General features: G+C 47.0%; 1 protein-coding gene across 2 annotated transcripts in view; it reads left to right on the top strand.

The window, feature by feature from the left end:
• The window catches only part of SMOX (spermine oxidase), a 56,423-nt gene that overhangs the window by 4,056 nt on the left and 35,764 nt on the right, over positions 1–16,603 (top strand). The window contains exon 1 of one of the 2 annotated variants that reach the window (XM_015863035.3): positions 14,065–14,215. The exons of the other annotated variant lie outside the window; for it this stretch is intronic. The gene's annotated coding sequence lies outside the window, so the exon portion shown is untranslated. Of the gene's footprint in view, positions 1–14,064; positions 14,216–16,603 lie in introns of those variants that run through there. 2 annotated transcript variants of the gene reach the window in all.

Genomic DNA, 16,603 nt, shown 5'->3' with positions numbered 1-16,603 from the left:
AGAGACCTCTTGTTCCTTTGGGTTCACAACAGAACACCTAAATTCACCTGTTACCTCCACATTTACCTCCCCAATAGCGAAATGGGATCATTTCTACCCCAAATTCTGACATCTCTCTTCAGCTGTTCAGATCAGAAACACCTGCCAGCTCCCAGCTCATTAGCCTTTGGTACAGGGTTGTGTGGGAGTTGCTTTTTGCAAACGAGGCACTAATTAGCTTGTTACAAGGTAAATGATATTATTGGTATCCAGAGGTGTGAAGTTTATAGGCCATATATCAAGCTATCTAATAACAGAAGGAAATTTCAACTGGAAACATGCAGTGGTGCATGTAACGTATGTTAAAGTTGAGCCATCTGGAGCTTTTGGAAGGAGGATTTTTGTGTTCTCAAGTGCAGGTTTCACTAAGGAGCATAAAATACTCTTAGGCTGGAGGTTTGCCTGCTTTGGCACAAGGGGGACACTGTGAGCAGACAGCTTGGAGTCCACATTCCAATGCTGCTCTTCCAATGATCGTCTCCTCCCTTTCCCATTCCCTCTCTTCTCCATAGATTAAGTGTTCTTCCAAGTACCCCATAGGGTGGGAGGGATTCTCATACGTCCTTAAAATACAGTACAAAAGCTGTCATGGTTTGCAGTTCTCACCTTTGCTAGATGCTCTTCTTTGGTGGAGACCTCTTTGTATGGTATGGACATCAGCATAAGTTTACCTGAGTTGGGCCATGGTTGCTGACTCATCAGTTATAACAGAACCAAGGTAGACCTGAAGGACAGCTAAGCCTTGAAAGGAGGCCACTGCCTTTTGTTTTCTTTCAGAAGACTGAGAATGGTTTGTTTCTACGTTTCAGCTGTACCCCCAGCCCCATTGGGCTCTGCCAAGGCAGGTAGTGCTATTTGGCCTTCTGAGGTCACTTGCACTTTTATTAGAAGCTTGATAAATATCTTTGGGCAGAAGGGCATAACCTTGTTTTGTTTTATGGTACATGCCAGGGAGAGCCTTCTGGAGGAAGCTCTGTGCTACGTGACTGCTCTCTTGTCTGTGGCAGGCTTTTCTGCATGGAATAGATGATTCCATCAAGCCGTGCATTCTGTCCACGTGCAGACCATCTCTAGGAGCAGTCGGCCAAAATCAGTCCAAACATGAGGCTTTCCTTCCTGACCTTTCCAGCTTTTCCCTGAACCTTTGTGCTTATGCTGTTTTGATATGATTCCTGACCTCTCCTATTACAGAAAGGCTTCAGCAATGGGTAAATATGAACATAAGTGTTGGTTGAAAAGCTGCATTGTTCTGGGTACTGTTTTGTACTTAGGAGCCAAGATTTTCCATGGGGATTACTTTCATAGAATCATAGAACCGCTTGAGTTGGAAGAGATCCTTAAAGGTCACCTTATTCAACTCCCCTGCAATGAACAGGGACACCTACAGCTCTATCAGGTGCTCAGAGCCCCGTTCATCTTAAAAGGATGGGATGGATCACACCCTAGATGGACAAAGCCCCTTCCCCAAGCCTAGGGACAAGTTTACTTTAGTGCTGTGTGGGGAAGGTTGTTCTTGCAGGGTGTGTTTCAGCTGCAGCTGGTTTGATTTGGTCTGAGTTTGTCCATAAAGAGATGAGGGGGGAGGAAGAGGGCTTTTCCCTTTCTCACTCCTGGGATTACTGCCTGTGCCTCCAGTTCCATCTCCAGCTGCTGAACTTAAACATCAGCCAAAGGTCACAGCCTCAGTCCTCGAATGCCTCAAAGGAGGAAGTGCTGTACATTCTGAAACTGTCTTCTTGTCAACAAAAAAGCAAGACCAGCACTGTGGCTGGTGGTTCAATAGCCTGACCTTGAGTAACATGGGCTCACCAGCGTTAAGGGAAAGGAACCAGCTGCACCTCCACTTCACTGGTGTTAGGACAAGTAGTGGTGCATAGGCATCCTTCAGAGCACCCCTTGTGTTCATGGCTAGCACATCCCATCTCCTAGCTGCCATGCTAGGACATTGTGGCTAAAAACAAGCAGCCAAGCCATGTGCTAGAAGCCGTGGCTAGAGCCAGTATGCATGGTCTCATCCAGCACCATCCCAGCATGTCTTGCACCATCTGCCATGCCTATATGCCTGGATTTTTGTCCAAGAGCACTCAACACATACCCAGAGATATCCACTAGTGAGCCAGGTCACAGACTTTACAGCAAAAAGAATAGTTCAATGTTGTGCTCAAAGGCATTAGGAGACCCTTAGGAGACTCACAGCAATCACTGTTTGGAGTGGGCATGGTTAGTCTGTTCCAGGTGAGCAATATTTCTAAGTGGTGTAGATGTAGCTTTAGCTTGGAAACCACAAACTGCTTGCTAAAGAGGGAGGCTTTGGCAGTAGGGAGATAGTTCAAGTTAATTAGACCATTTGTAGCTTGCTCAAAGGGTATGAAGGGTTTGTTTGACCTTTTGTGATTAAAAGTCTGAAGCCTTGTTTTACAGAATAGAATCCAGAGGTCTAAGCCCTTGCAAAAACATTTTAGCTCAGTGAATGGGACTGGCCATATGGGTAGTTGACCTGCAAGTCCCTCATCTGCAATGAGAAGCTGAAACAGGGTAACTGACTATCCTGGCTTGGTTTTGTTTGGGCTTTCTGTGTGTTACCTTGCAGCATGAGCAGTGAAAGGGATTTCTCAGTGGGAGAATAGGAAATGTCCCTGCCTCCCACTCCTGGGAGCAGCCCCAGCCACTGTGGCTTGTTGATTAATGGGTGGAAAGAGAACATGTATGTGGATAAAAAGCTGGTCAGGAGTCTCCTGGATGACAAATACCCAAAATCTTACATGAAAGGGCCTGAGGATCCGGGTGGACAGCAAATAGTTCACTGTCCTGTAATATGCTCTGGTCAAGGGGTTGGACCAGAGACCTTTAACCTAAAGAATTCAGTGATTCTAAGATATATATCTGTATATAGATGGTATATGCTGATATGTCAGGGGTAATCAGTGTATGATCTGAGATGTTCTTTGGAGTTATCCATAACACCTCTGTAGTGTTCCCTCATCCAGTGGTGAATGTGGGCTGTGAATCAGTGAGTCACTTGTAGTTCTGGTTCCTGTACAGCATCCTAAAGATAGGAGTGAATTTCTTTTCTTGTCTCACTTCTCCCTTAATGCTTCTTTATAGTTATGCATTGTTCTTGTGTTTTGACTAACCTGAAATATGAAAGAGGTAAAGTGAGTTGGGATTGCACTTGCTGTGAACTGTTCCAGTGCAATGGACTGCCAAGCTTACCCCAGTTTTTGACCAGGTTATATCAGGCATGACTCTGTAGAAGCCCTGAGTTCCTCTGACTGTATGAGCTGGATTATCTGGGGTCCTGACTGCAAATCCTGCTCCCTTGAAGTCTGAACTTCCAAGGAGGATTTGTAAGGAGCTCATCAATACCATCACTTGAACTGGCAGTCACATTCCCCATGGAAACTCATCTTGTCTGGTAGAAATACTCCTTGCTGGTGCTCCGACGGAGTTTCACTGCATGAAATGTGTTTTCTGTGAAATGTTCAGTGTTTTGTGTTTCCGCACATCCTGATGGAAAAAATGTTTATCTGGAAAATTCCCAAACAGCCTGATTGGGCTTACGTGGTGTGAAGCAGACCTGAGAGTGAAGTAATGTTAAGAAACACGACTATGTCATGCCATCCATCCTGTCTCCTGGGTGTAACCTCACCACAGACCTGCCTAACCTGTTGCTCTTGGCTAAAGGTTCTGGCTTTCTGCCCCTGCTCTGTAATGAGAAGCCTTGTTTCCAAGGCTGCCCACTGTGGGGATAGCTTGATCTTGCTCTCTTAAGGAAACACAGCTCCTGTGAGCACACTTCATACATTTGGAAGAGAGGACTGGCTTCATCCATGACCTCCTCTTCTTCAACATCACTTGAAGCATTTAACCACTTTTTCCAATAGATTTCGTGGTAGAAGAGTCATAGGGATAAAACTTTCCCATGTTGGCAGCCAGCTGGTACCAGAGTCTGATCACAAGGTTGAAATCCACACGAAGTCATTGAGTATTACTAAGTCCAATTCATACTGAATAATTTGTACTTGCACCCCTTCTTTCTGTCCCTGTAGAATGAGTCTGAAGTGGGTAGGGAATCATAGAACCATGGAATCATAGAATGGCTTGGGCAGAAAGGGATCTCAAGCTCCACAGGCAGGGCTGTTAACCTCCACATTTAATACTAGACTAGGGAAGGCCTATGGTCTCCATTCTCAAATGGAAGAAGGATGCACCAGGGTTGTCAGCATCCCATGTGATATCCTTAGCAGTTGTGATTTAGAGTGGTTTCCTTCTCTTCATCCTGTGAATGCTGCTCAGTAGAGCAGAGACGTGGTGACAGCTGCCCAGGAAGCTGCCCTTCAGATCTTGCTTCCAAGCCCTCAGTGGTTCTGCAGCATTACAAAATGAGTTGTTCATATATCATGTTAATGAAGCACTCCTGGCTTAGCCGGCCAGAAGCACCTGCTGGGCAAACCAACATCCCTGCTGGAAAATTCCTGCTGCCTGTGCTCCTACAGGATTACAGGGAGGTGCCAGAAGCATCCAATGCACACATCTGAAAGTCATAAATTAGTCTTCCCTTCTCTTCCCCACACACTTGACATTTAACTGAAAATTCAGGTTTATCTGCCTCTTCAGCATAGAGCACCAAATTGGATGATTGCAAAATTAAAATGAGTTTTATGTGTGCCTGAAACCTGGTTATCTCCTCTAACTGTGTAAGTGCAAGGCTGAGCGTTAGGAAGGATGCTGAGGATCAGGACACTCTTAGGGTCAAGGTGTGAGCTGACAAGGTCTGCATCCTAGAAGTGCCCCGAGTAGATAAAAGGCATTAGGACTGTAAGAATGGCATTATTTTGGGATGGGGTACCAAAAGTGACTATACTCTGCTGGGATATGTAGTTTGTACTCTGCAGGAAAAAGTGCTTTTCATTCTTGTGCAATGACTGCAGATACCTGTGAATACCCTGGTGCTGCCAAGCCAGCTGTGCACCCACTCCCTTGCAATGCTGAAGGCAGCAGGCTGACTGAGGGCTTTTCTTTGCTTGTTTTGATCTGTGGTTCCACGTCTGGTGCTGTGCTAGGCAGTGCCTTGCCCTCTGACCCAGCTTTTAGCAGACATGACACATCTGCTCCTCACAGTCCTGGTCTTGAATACGAGTCCCCTCCCAAACCACCGAAATCTTTGCTTCCTGTTGGGGACAGAGAGGCTTTCACAACCTCCTGTGTGACGACGGTGGACGTGGGGAGAGGTGATGATGTCTGTGGCTGCTGCATTAAGCACATGCCAGGGTGCTGTGCATCCTTTCCAAGAATGCAGTTGTGGTGCAGAGCTGACACAGAGCCCTCAGGTGAACTGGGTGAGGTCTGAATGGTGTTGGGGCTGTTTGGGGACAAGTGAGTTGTCCTAGCATGGATCATCTCAGTTTCTTGCTCCCTTATGGCCATGTGGGTTCCCAACCCTGGCTCCCAGCATATAATCATAGAAGACAGAATGGCCTGAGTTGAAAAGGGCCTTGAAGATCATCTAGTTTCAACCCCCTTGCTGTAGGCAGGGTTGCCAAGCACTAGACCATGAACCTCATCCAACACCAGGGAGCTGTTGATTCAAATTTTAACTTAATTCAAGAGTTAATTCAACTTGCCATGGCTGCTGGAGCCAAGCTCTTAATCTGAGCAGGTACCAAAAACTCACATGTGCATAATGAGAGCCAGGCAAGAAATAGCTCAAACACATCTCCAAGCTCCCCACTGAAGCCTGGAGCTACTCTGTCATGACTCAGTAATGCTCTCTCATTTATGGGATTTACTTAAAAATTAGCATGTGTTTCTTATTCCCTGCATGCAGCCAGGAGAGGGTTTGGTGCTGGAATGATGTGCCAGCATCCAGCCGCCAAATGTGTCAAGCTTTCATTCCAGCTGTCCCTCTCCATGAGCATCCCAAAGGAAGAAACACTGCATCTTCCAAGCATACAAAACCAAGAAGGCCTTCTCAGAGTCCCTCCAGCCTCACAACTATTAGCCAGATATTATTTTCTTTCTAATGGGAAAAACATACCATGCAGGCAAGGGATCTGATGTTTCTTGGTGAGCAGGGATAAATCACATCATCGTAACTATATGCCGCGAAGTGCTCTTGCTATTACAAATAAAGGTCAAATGCAAGACACTTCCTGCTACTTTTGCTGACACGTGGCTGCCATTTAATGATTCATAATCTCTACACACAGCTTGGCAAACGGAGGGTTTTTTTTTTATAGGCGCTGTTTTCCACTTGTGCAAGCACAACAAAGGACTTAAAGGGCCCTGCTCCCATCTGCGAGCTGCATGTTTTTACAGGAGGGAACTCGGGCACAAAGGGCTATAGCCTGCAAAATGGAAAAGGTTGGGGCTATTAATCTTTTCGGGATTTTAAAATGCTTTGCTTCTGTGAATTGCATTGCCCTGTGAAAGGTTAATGGGGCTGAGTGGCAGAGGGGGAAAGCAGATATTGGGAAATAAGGAAATTTGATGGTGTTTTTAATAGGGTTGTGGTAGGCTGTGGACTGTTGGGCCACAGGCTGGGCTTTCATTGAGAGGTGGGCTCTAATGAGATTAATTTCTCTATCTGAGTGGGAAAAGGAAAAAAATATTGTGTGTGGGCTAATAGCCTTCCTGTGTGAACTCTGTGGTTTGCTCAGTGCCCCAGCAGAAGGAACCTCACAGTGGCCTCTAAGTACAGTGACAGTTATAAGAGGTGAAAAAGGCCCCTCATTTTTAGGCTTAATGTACTTAGAACCATAGGAGCATACAGGTTAGAAAGGAGTTCTAAGATCCCCAAGCCCAACCCCAGCCCACCCCACCATGCTCACTGACCACATCCCCAATGCCACATCTCCATGGTTCTGGAGAGCCTCCAGGGACGATGACTCCACCACCTCCCTGGCAACCCGTTCCAATGCATCACAATTCTTTAAGAGAAGAACTTTTTCCTAATATCCAACTAGTCATTCTTATCTTCAAAGATTTATGCTTAAGTTGTGTGGGATCACAATTATTCCATTTGAGGCAATTTTTTTCCTTCTCTGTAAAGTATCTGCAAGATTCAGACAGATGTGGAACATCAAGCCATCGAGAGCTGCTGGTTATTTGGGTATTTGGCCTGAATGCAGAAAAGAGGAATGTGTTCCTGAATGCACTTTTGCCATTTCTGCATCAGAAAACTATCTCATCTTCCATTTCATTTTTTTCAAAATGACCTGATAAGAGAAGTTTCCAATTGGAGATGGGCTGGGACAGATGACCTGAATGCGTGTCCATGAGCAAGTAATTCCATGAATACATCATTCACCTTTGATGTTTGGCCCACATCATTTCCTTTTGGCAACCTTATCTTTTTCTCTCTTTTGCTCCTGGAAAGCTCAGGGAAGTGGTTTGAATTCTACAGTGACTGCGACTGAGTGAATTCATCACTTGGTTGGATGGTAAATTCAGCCCAACTAGATGTGTGGTGGGAGTCAGACAGCAGTTAAATGGAATGGAAGCGAAAAAGCTGCTTTGGGAAGGGAGATGTGGGGAGTGAGCACCCAAGAGGGACAGACACCTGCTGTCCGTGGTCCTATTGCCTAACTCATGCTGCCTATGTCATTTATTAAGGCTGTTCTGGGGGAGGAAGACTCCACATCACACAGGTCACCAAGAACCACTGGCACATTCAAGGGCAATGAATCACAGATGCTGAGTTGTGCTGAGTCACTTGCATGGACAGAGACCTTTTCATTGAAAATGTTCCTTGGTAAACTGAAAAAAACCCACAAACAAAAACCCCAAACAACTCAGAAATTCCATTAAAAAAATCCAAGTCCTTTTTGGTATCCTTTTAGAGATGAAAGCACTGCCCTGTAGCATTTTGCTCAGCTTTACATCACCTTCTCCTGAGGATTTTGTCACGGTGGTGTCTAGGTGCAGCATGACCTGAGGTTTCCAGCTGGCAGAACAAAGCTCCATGGTCATGTTTGTTGGCTGTTTGTTCAGTGTCCCAGTAACAGGACATTGGGCACCTGGAAACTTTGGCATGCTGAACTTGTATTTCACTATCTTGTTATTTATTTATTTATTTAATTTTGAGCCAAAAGCAAACTGTCCAAAGAGGGGAAAAAACATTGTTAGGAGGCCAAGTGATCACCTGCTTGCTTATAAGCCACTTGAATACTGGGCTAGGGGGAGATGAGTGAAAGCTGAATATGGTTTTAGATGCTGAGGGAGCACACTGGGGAGGTTAGAAAATCCTAAGTGCCAGGAATGGGGTGAGTGTCACAGCCCATACAGGGGCTGGGTGTCAGCAATGACGTTGATGGGATATGGAAAGCCAAAGGAGGTGAGTCCTCATGCAATGAATGGCTGAGTATTGCACTTTTTGCTGAAGATTACTGTGGGCATTAGGAGCTTCAAGAAGTGAATGGGAAAATGCTTGGAAAAGAGATTTGCTGAGATTTCATGAGTGAAGTCCAGCAGACCCACAAATGGAAACTAGAACATGTTTCCAAATCTGGTTTAGGGTCCAGATTCCTTCTGGTGCAGCTCACCACCTCTGCATGCCTTTCTGCAGGTGCTGACACCATCCTCCTTCCCACCCCACACACACACATTGTGTCCTTTAGGTATTATATCCCAGAGCTCTGAATGTCACAGCAGGCTGCCTGGTTTAACACAGGAAACATTTGTGCCTGCTATTGAAGAGAAATAAGTTGCTTGTGTTTCCCTGGGAACCAACCTGTCAGTTGAGCTCGCTTGACTCCCCTGTTATTAAAATAAAATGCGAAAGAGTCAATGGCTATGTTGCAAATCGTGGAAGGGTGAAATGCAATCTGGATGTACTTTCTTATCTAAAATACATACCATTGCTAAAAGGAGCTAAGCTGTGCTTTTCCAGGTGATGTAGGGGCACCATTGTTCATTCAGATCACTTTTGGGGCCAGCAGCGCTGTGTCTCCATGCACAGAACCTGGAGGCTCTGTACAGCAGCCTGTGGCTCAGCAGCTATTGCATTATATCTGTATGCAGATGCAGGTTGCGCACTTATGTTCCCCAGGCCCTCCAGCACCAGTTCCTTCTGCATCCTGTGGGTGTAGGCAGACTGTATTTCTTCTCTGTTCTGCTCTGTGCCTTTTTTCTTCAGAGCATTTCATTTTTGCCCCAGGTGGAGAACCTTTACTCCTGATGTTGCACAAGTGATGTGAAGGCTTATCATCGAGACCTCCAGCTTTTAAAGGCTGCGGGTTATCTGCAGGGCAAGCTATTTTTAGGAAGCACAGTACCAGGCTGGCCCGCTGCACTTGGCAGCATAGACGTGCAGCAGACAAAGCTCTCTCTGTCCCAGCACCCTGCGACCTCGTCATGGCCAGGAGCCGAGGCAGGCACAGGCAGACAGCACGGCACAGCGGAACAACGGGGCTGTTCTGCTCAGAGAGAGCCGCCGTGGGTTGGCATCTGCAGGCACCATGGGGCCCAGAATGGAGCACGGGAGGAGAGATGGGGTTGGAAACAGTGATGAAGGTGTCAGGACTCTGCAGGCTGTTGGCTGATGTTGGTAGGTATCTACCTTTATGAGGGAACATCCAGAGATACATCAGCCAGGTGTAGCAGTCCTGCTGTCTCCTGCTCAAAGCTAAGAAGCAAAACTGTGACTGTTAGGACTAGTTTGCATTTTTTCTTTCCACTGTTCTCATTGCAGTTGCTATTGCTTGCGCTTCCCTCTGTTACCTGCTGTGTGATGCTCTCAAGCAGGTGCTGCATTGCTATCATCAGCAAAACCTCCCCCTCCCTGATTTCCACATTTAAACCCATTCCTTTGAGTCTGACAGATTTTCATTTCCTAGACTCTTCGTATTCAGAATAGCTTGAGGGGTTGCAAATCTCATGCAAGCTATGCTGTCCTGGTGACAAAGTGGAGTAGAGGTTCTGCTTCTACTTTCACATGAAGGCACAGCACCAGGACAATGTGATGGAGCTGTAGGTGTCCCTGTTCACTGCAGGGGAGCTGCACCAGGTGACCTTTAAGAGCATCTTTCAACTTAAAGAATCTATGATTCTATTAACAGTGTAAGAAGGATGCAGTAGAGGAGTACAAAGCCAGAAGAGGCTTGGAGAGAAGTCAGCAGTTCAGTGTCTCATCTCAGCAGCTATATTCTTCCAAGAATTTATGTAGAAAAGTGTTCAAGCCAGCAGCTTTCAGGTTATTAGAAATTACTGCTTGAGCTGCATTATTCTGGAAACCACCATCCTATAAATCCTAAAGAATTCCAGGAGTTATCTTTTTACCAGGGCTCTTTTGTTTCTCACTGTAAAGGTGAGCTGCATGGCTACTCTCTGCCCATCTTGTTTATCATAGCAGGGTCATATTTGTGATGGATCTCCCTGTCACCTAGGCAGCCTGTCAAATGATGGCTGAATAGCAAACATCATAAATATTCATTCCTATGAATTACTGGAGCTGTGCTGGAATGACTGGAAGGTCACAAGGCTTTTTAGCAAAGTGAAGCAGCTTTTGAAACTGACTGTAGCCTGAATATACACTCAAAGGGAAGCAGCAGAGCTTTCAGATCCCCTTTGTAGTCTCGGAAAAACCTTTTATTGACTTATTATCAAGGGCTTGTGAGGAGAAGGGGAAACACAGTCACAAGAGCTGATACTGTTTGATCTTTGCTCTGTCCCATTGTGTTTTATGATCAGTATTTTTTCTTCAGATAAGGCTTCTAGTGAGATTTTGTATTTACTTTCAGATGTTTCTCTCTCCTGCACCGGATGTGGTTTTGCTTTTTCTCCTGGGAATGTACGTTTTTTGTTTGATTATTCCACCATCCCTGAAATGGGTCAATGAATCATGGAAATTCCATAGCATGTGTTCATGGAAAGATAATAAAGCAATATATCAGAGCCCTATCAGTTGGTTTGCTTTGCCTGCTTTGTCTGGAGCAGGTAGAGAGGCTTAGTGTCTCTTTAGTAGACAAGCCATGCAGAGGATGGAAAAATCAGATAGACTGTTTGGAATCATAATGTAACTATTTAACTGTTTCCAAACTGTAATTTGTGTATTATTGGAAGAACATGAGCTGCTCAGCCATTGCGTGTTGCCAAACCCAGAGCAGAGAGCCTTAGAGACAAAAGTAGTAGCGAGCTGCCCCTATGATAATGATTCCTTGATAAGAAAATCAGAAAAGCCATGTTCTATGCTACATATATTTACTTTTGAGTTATATTTAAATCTGAGAGAGTCCTGCGGGATGTCAATGCATAAGTGGATCCCCAAAGGCATGAGCAGGTGCCTAACTGTTGACTTGTAATGGAGTCATTCTCTTAAAGCCTGCTCTGAATCTTAGAGCAAATGTGGGCAGTCTGTCAAGTACATAGAATTGAGTCATAGAATCATAGAATGGCTTGGATTGGAAGGGACCTTAAGGATCACCAAGCTCCAACCCCCTACTGCATGCGGGGCCACCAACCTAAACATTTAATACCAGACCAGGCTGCCCAGGGCCCCATCCAACCTTGCCTTGAACACCTTCAGGATGGGGCATCTACAACCTCCCTAGGCAACCTGTCCTAGCACCTCACCACTCTGATGCATCATGCCCTGTGGTTTGTACCAGATAGCTCTTTGCTTGGCAGAACAAAAAGCATTAATCAATCCAACAGATCCCCTTGACAAGACTCCAAACACCACCAAACCCCAAAGTATAGATTAATATAGTGCACAGCTATTTCTCCGTGCCCCTCTTGCCCATCATAATTAGAATGAGAGGCAATGGACTTAAGTTGTCCCAGGGGAGCTTGAGGTTGGATATTAGGATGAATGGTCAAGCATTGGAACAGGTTGCCAAGGGAAGTGTTGGAGTTGCCATTCCTGGAGACTGGGGACATGGTTAGTGCAAAACAGAACCAGGGCTTTCAAGCCGGTGGGCTCTGCTGCCAGATTTAAACTGGAAAATGCGAGTAAAGCCCAATTGCTCAAAGCTTTCTAGATTTAGTTCAAATCCTTCCAATTGCAGCCAAGAGAGGTAACAGCTAGTGCAGTCCTGCAGAACGGTTATTTATTTGCTATGGAGGAAATAGAAGTGCCATTCAGTAGGAATTGGCTCACCAGCTTTCCCAGCTGCTGGATGACGAGCATCTCTCATGGGTCAGCTTCTCCGTGGGAACAGGGAACACCAGTCTGCTCTGCACTGTGGCTTCTCTTTGGCTATAAAGGGACAAGGCCCTGATTAGAGATTACCCCCCAGGGGCAGATATTGCTCTATGAGATGCTGAGGAAATCCTGGTTTCCTCTCCATCCCCTCCAGATAGGCACTCCAAGCTGGACCATAAAGCTGACCCTATTTCCTCATCATCCCAGACTCTGTCCAGTCCTGTGGGAGAGGCTGCTCTTTCCAGCCAACGTAATCCACTTCATTGCCAATTCTCTTTCCAGATATAGCCAGTGAAAACAGGGATATGGCTCATTTCCCCGAAATACTTTAGTTTGCAAGGCTCTGCTTCCATCTGTAGGAGACCCTGTGCTGTGGGGCATGCATGAGGGCAATGCTCTTATCCAAAAGCATCCAGCCATGGGTGTGCTGGCTGGGGGCAATCATTCTCATGGCTTGCAGGCTCTGAAACCCCATTCCAATATATATATAAGCAGCATGTGGCCATGAACTGCTTGTTGTCCTACCCTGGCTGTCAAATACAACCAAGGTTTCTGCACCTGGGTGCTTTAAGGTGCCTTGCAAGGATCCGTTCCAGCCATGAGAACAGAGGTAAGGGTAGTCACAAGAATGGAAGAGCTCACAGCCTCTGTATAGAAGAAGTGGAAAAAACTCCTCTGTTTTTTACCTTGTAGCTGCAGTGTCATGACAGCCATCAAACTGAGAGGCAAGAGAGCCCCAGCACCAGGGTGAGCTCTGTTACAGGGCTGTCTCCTGGCTCATTAAACCCTAATGAGGTTTTTGCCTTCCTCTTCCTTCGGGAGATGTCTGTACTATGAAGGTTTGCACCCTGAGGGCAGTGTTTGAACATATATCCCATAGCAGCCTGGATTCTGTCTCTGAAAGGCACTGTGGGTTAGTGCTGTGTTTCTTAGAGCAGTCCTTTACCCAGGTCTGTCCTACAGAACTACGCAAGGATTTATTAAACCCAGGGCTTTGACTTCTCAAAGCAATTTGCAGTACAGGGCTGTAGGCTGCAACGAGTTCGAGATGGATGTGAATTTCCTGGGCCTGTGCAAGTTGCTGGATGCTTTCATGGGAAGTCACATAGATCATGTTTGCAAGTAGGGACAATACTGTAGGTATGGTGTGTTTGTTTCTAGGCTCAGTTCTGTACTTTGAGTATCAGAAAGCTGCAGAAGTGAGTTTTATGTCTGAGCTGAAGGATGCTCTTTGGTTGGAGCATCATGGTAAGAATTAGAATCATGGATAGGAAAGTGTCGGAAGTGTTTCAGGTCTCCATTCTGAGTTGCTTATTGTGCAGGAATGAGATAGAAAGGGATGTCTAGGTGGAAGTATGGCCCTTTGGAAGGTGATAATGGGGAATAAATGAGGAGATATGGGGAAAGCCATACTGTCCAGATTGGTGGGAGGGACTGGAGCAGGTCACACAGAGATGTGGTGGGTGCCCCATCCCTTCAGACACCCAAAGTCAGGCAGGATGGTGCAGTGAGCACTGATGGAGCTGTGGATGTCCCTGATGGAGCTGTGGATGGGACCAGATGGCTCTTGAAGGTCCATCTGCCCAGGGAGCAGTGGGGTCACCATCCACGGAGGAGGTGTGGGGATGAGGCACTGAGGGACGTGGCCAGCGGGTGTGGGTTGGGTGATCCTACAGCTCTTTTCCAACCCTTATGACTCTGTGATGGGCAAAACAAATGGAGGTGACACTCCAGCACCGGGTGATGGAGGAGGAGGACGCCGGACAGAGGCTCCGCACCAGCACCGCGCTCCCCTCAGGCCCCTCAGGGCGGGCGGTGCTGAGGAGGCGGAGGCGGAGGAGGAGCTGGGGGGGATCCTCGAGGCGGAGCCGGGGCGGGCCGAAGGGGACGCGGCTGTAAACAGGCCGGCGCTGGTTCACTCCTCGTACTGCCAGGAGCCGCCGCCGAAGCCGGGCTGGGAGCAGCGAGACGCGGGGAGCGAGGCGAAGCGGCCGGGCGGCGAGAGCCCCGTCCCCTCCGGCACCGTAGAGAGAGGTACCGCTCCCGCTCCGCGCTGCTCCCTCTTCTCTCTCGGGGACATCGAGAAGGGGCCCTCCCCAAAGTGCTGGAGGACCGAGGAGGTGGCTCGGTCACCTGCTGGCCTCCGGGAGGAGGGAGAAAGCCGCTGCCCTGCGCTCAGGTAGCAGCGAAGGGCCTGAAGGCGCTCAGCTCACCGCAATGCCTCCTCGGGTGTGCGGGGCTGGGGTGCAGCATCCCCTCGGTGAGGGGTTCACGGTATTTCTTGTTTTTATTCTCTTGCTGTGTTGGTGTCAGTGCTGTCACGGCTCTTGGCAGCCCGTTGGGACCTGGAGGTCGCATCCATTGGGATTCCTTTGAGTCGCTCCGTTGTTTCCATCGTCGGTTCAGGAATTGCAGGTTGGGAGGTAACAAACCTCCCAAGCAAAGCCTCTGAGCAATCTTAATCTTAAAAACGCAGCTGCTCGGTTGTCTGAGCCCCCCTAAAAGCCCTTCTCTTGCTCTGTAGGCGTGCGGTCTCCGATCCAGCTTAAAGTCCAACATAAAGGCAGCGCTGAGCCAGCTGTAATTGCCCTGATATATGAGATGCACACGCAAGCTTTACATAAAAGTGAAACCATATGTATCAGCTCCACGTCCACTCTGTTATCCTACGCACAGCCTTGCCCTGTCCTCAGCTCACCTTGCTGATCCACTTTTCCTTCAGCCTGTTGGACGTGGTGCTTATTCCCGGACTTACTGGACAGGTTTAGTGAAGGATGTGAACTCAGCTCACCAGTTCTGTTCTGCCTTGTGTAAGAATACTGTGTGTTTTCAGCCTAATACAAATGTTGTTCTGTTGACTCAGCGATAACGTCGCATTCTCCTGGGTCCTTTTCCCTTTTTCGGGTTGGTAGCTGAATGATTTAGCTAATCTTTTGTGGTGTTCCTGTGGGACAGATGTACGGTGTTTTTCTATGGGTGGCAAAGTCCATAGCTTCAGCTGGTATTGCTTCTTAAAAGCAGAGCTGATTCCCTTTCTCCCTATACTCTGCCCTTTGTGGAGTGAGGAGCTGGGCTGGGAAACACACAGCTGAGTACTGGCGAAATGATTCTTTGTTCTGACTCAGTTCCTGGATTGTAGCAGAGCTACACAAATGTTTACGTGTGGCATCTTTGGGCTTGGAGGAGCAGCTCACTGGTATCTAAGCATGTCTTCTCCTGCGGTGGGGGGCCATCAGTCAGTCTGATGGGCATGAAGAAGCTCAGGTGGTTTGGAAGCTACGTTAGAATCACAGTGAGTGTTTATGGACTCCCTCCAGGACCCTTTGGTCTAAAAGATGCGAGTCCTGCTCTTACACTGATCTCTACCTCAGACAAATAAGATGATTTGGGTTCTATGCAGTTTTCCATCTGCAAAAGACTCCTCCCCATCTCTACCTCCAAAGTTTGGATGGATATTTCTACACTCGGTGCCTTTCTGCTTGCTGCAATAGTAGAGCTGCCTGCCCTCTAAACCCCAGGGGCTGGTTTATATCGCTTTGTGTGTGGGTTGGGTTTTTTTTTTTGTGTGTGTGACATTCTTCCCACAGAAGAAAAATAATCCCTTCTAATGATGTCTAATGCACTCTGTCAGTTCCCTGCTGGCCCAAATGAAGGTCTGAGGAGAATGGTGATGCTGACTTCAGAAGCATGGAGCTTTACTTAGTGTGATTGGATTATACCAAGAGGAACTACAAGTTATTTTCTCTGTTCCTTCGACTAATGTGCAAATACAGCCTGTTGTATTTCACAACTCTAGCTGCTGTCTCCTTCTCTTAGTAACCATAATTAACAGACCAGAAAATGGAAAAAATGTAGAAATACCATTCCCAGCGGCTACAGGCATCAGTTCTCTTTAGAAGTTCATGAAGTCAGGTCTATGGAAATTAAATAACTGAGATTTTTTGGCTTCTGCTGATGGGCTAAAAAGTTGTGTCACAGTGGTGAAGTATGAAGATTACCTCTTGGAAATGAAGTAGATAGAGAACAAACGTGAGCTCTTACTTCCTAGCAGTGTCCAAACCATCTGGCTTAAGGGCTCTGCCTACAATGGTTGGGCATTGGAGCAGGCACGCTGGTTGTAAGGATGGATGCAGCAGGGAGTGTTGTATCACTGAGACAGGCTTGGGTTGCTCTGAAGGTAAGGAGATTAGATACCAGCAGGACCTTAAAGCCGGGGATAACAGCATCCCTTGCTTTTCACACTGGAGTTTGGTCCCTGAGCTATTTCAGAGTAGTTCAGTGTGACTGTGCCATCACTTAAGGTTTTCTGCAAGTCCCAGTGAAACAACACTCCTATTGTTAGTGCTCTCAGATATCTCAAAATTACAGTGCCTGGGAACTCGGTGGGTTTGAGGGAAACAGATTTTGCAGCCCTGGAGTGGT

Source organism: Coturnix japonica, chromosome 4 (assembly GCF_054131305.1).
Source record: "Coturnix japonica strain WE chromosome 4, WE-NBRP24, whole genome shotgun sequence".
Taxonomy (NCBI): domain Eukaryota; kingdom Metazoa; phylum Chordata; class Aves; order Galliformes; family Phasianidae; genus Coturnix; species Coturnix japonica.
This window is presented reverse-complemented; position numbering and strand designations above follow the sequence as displayed.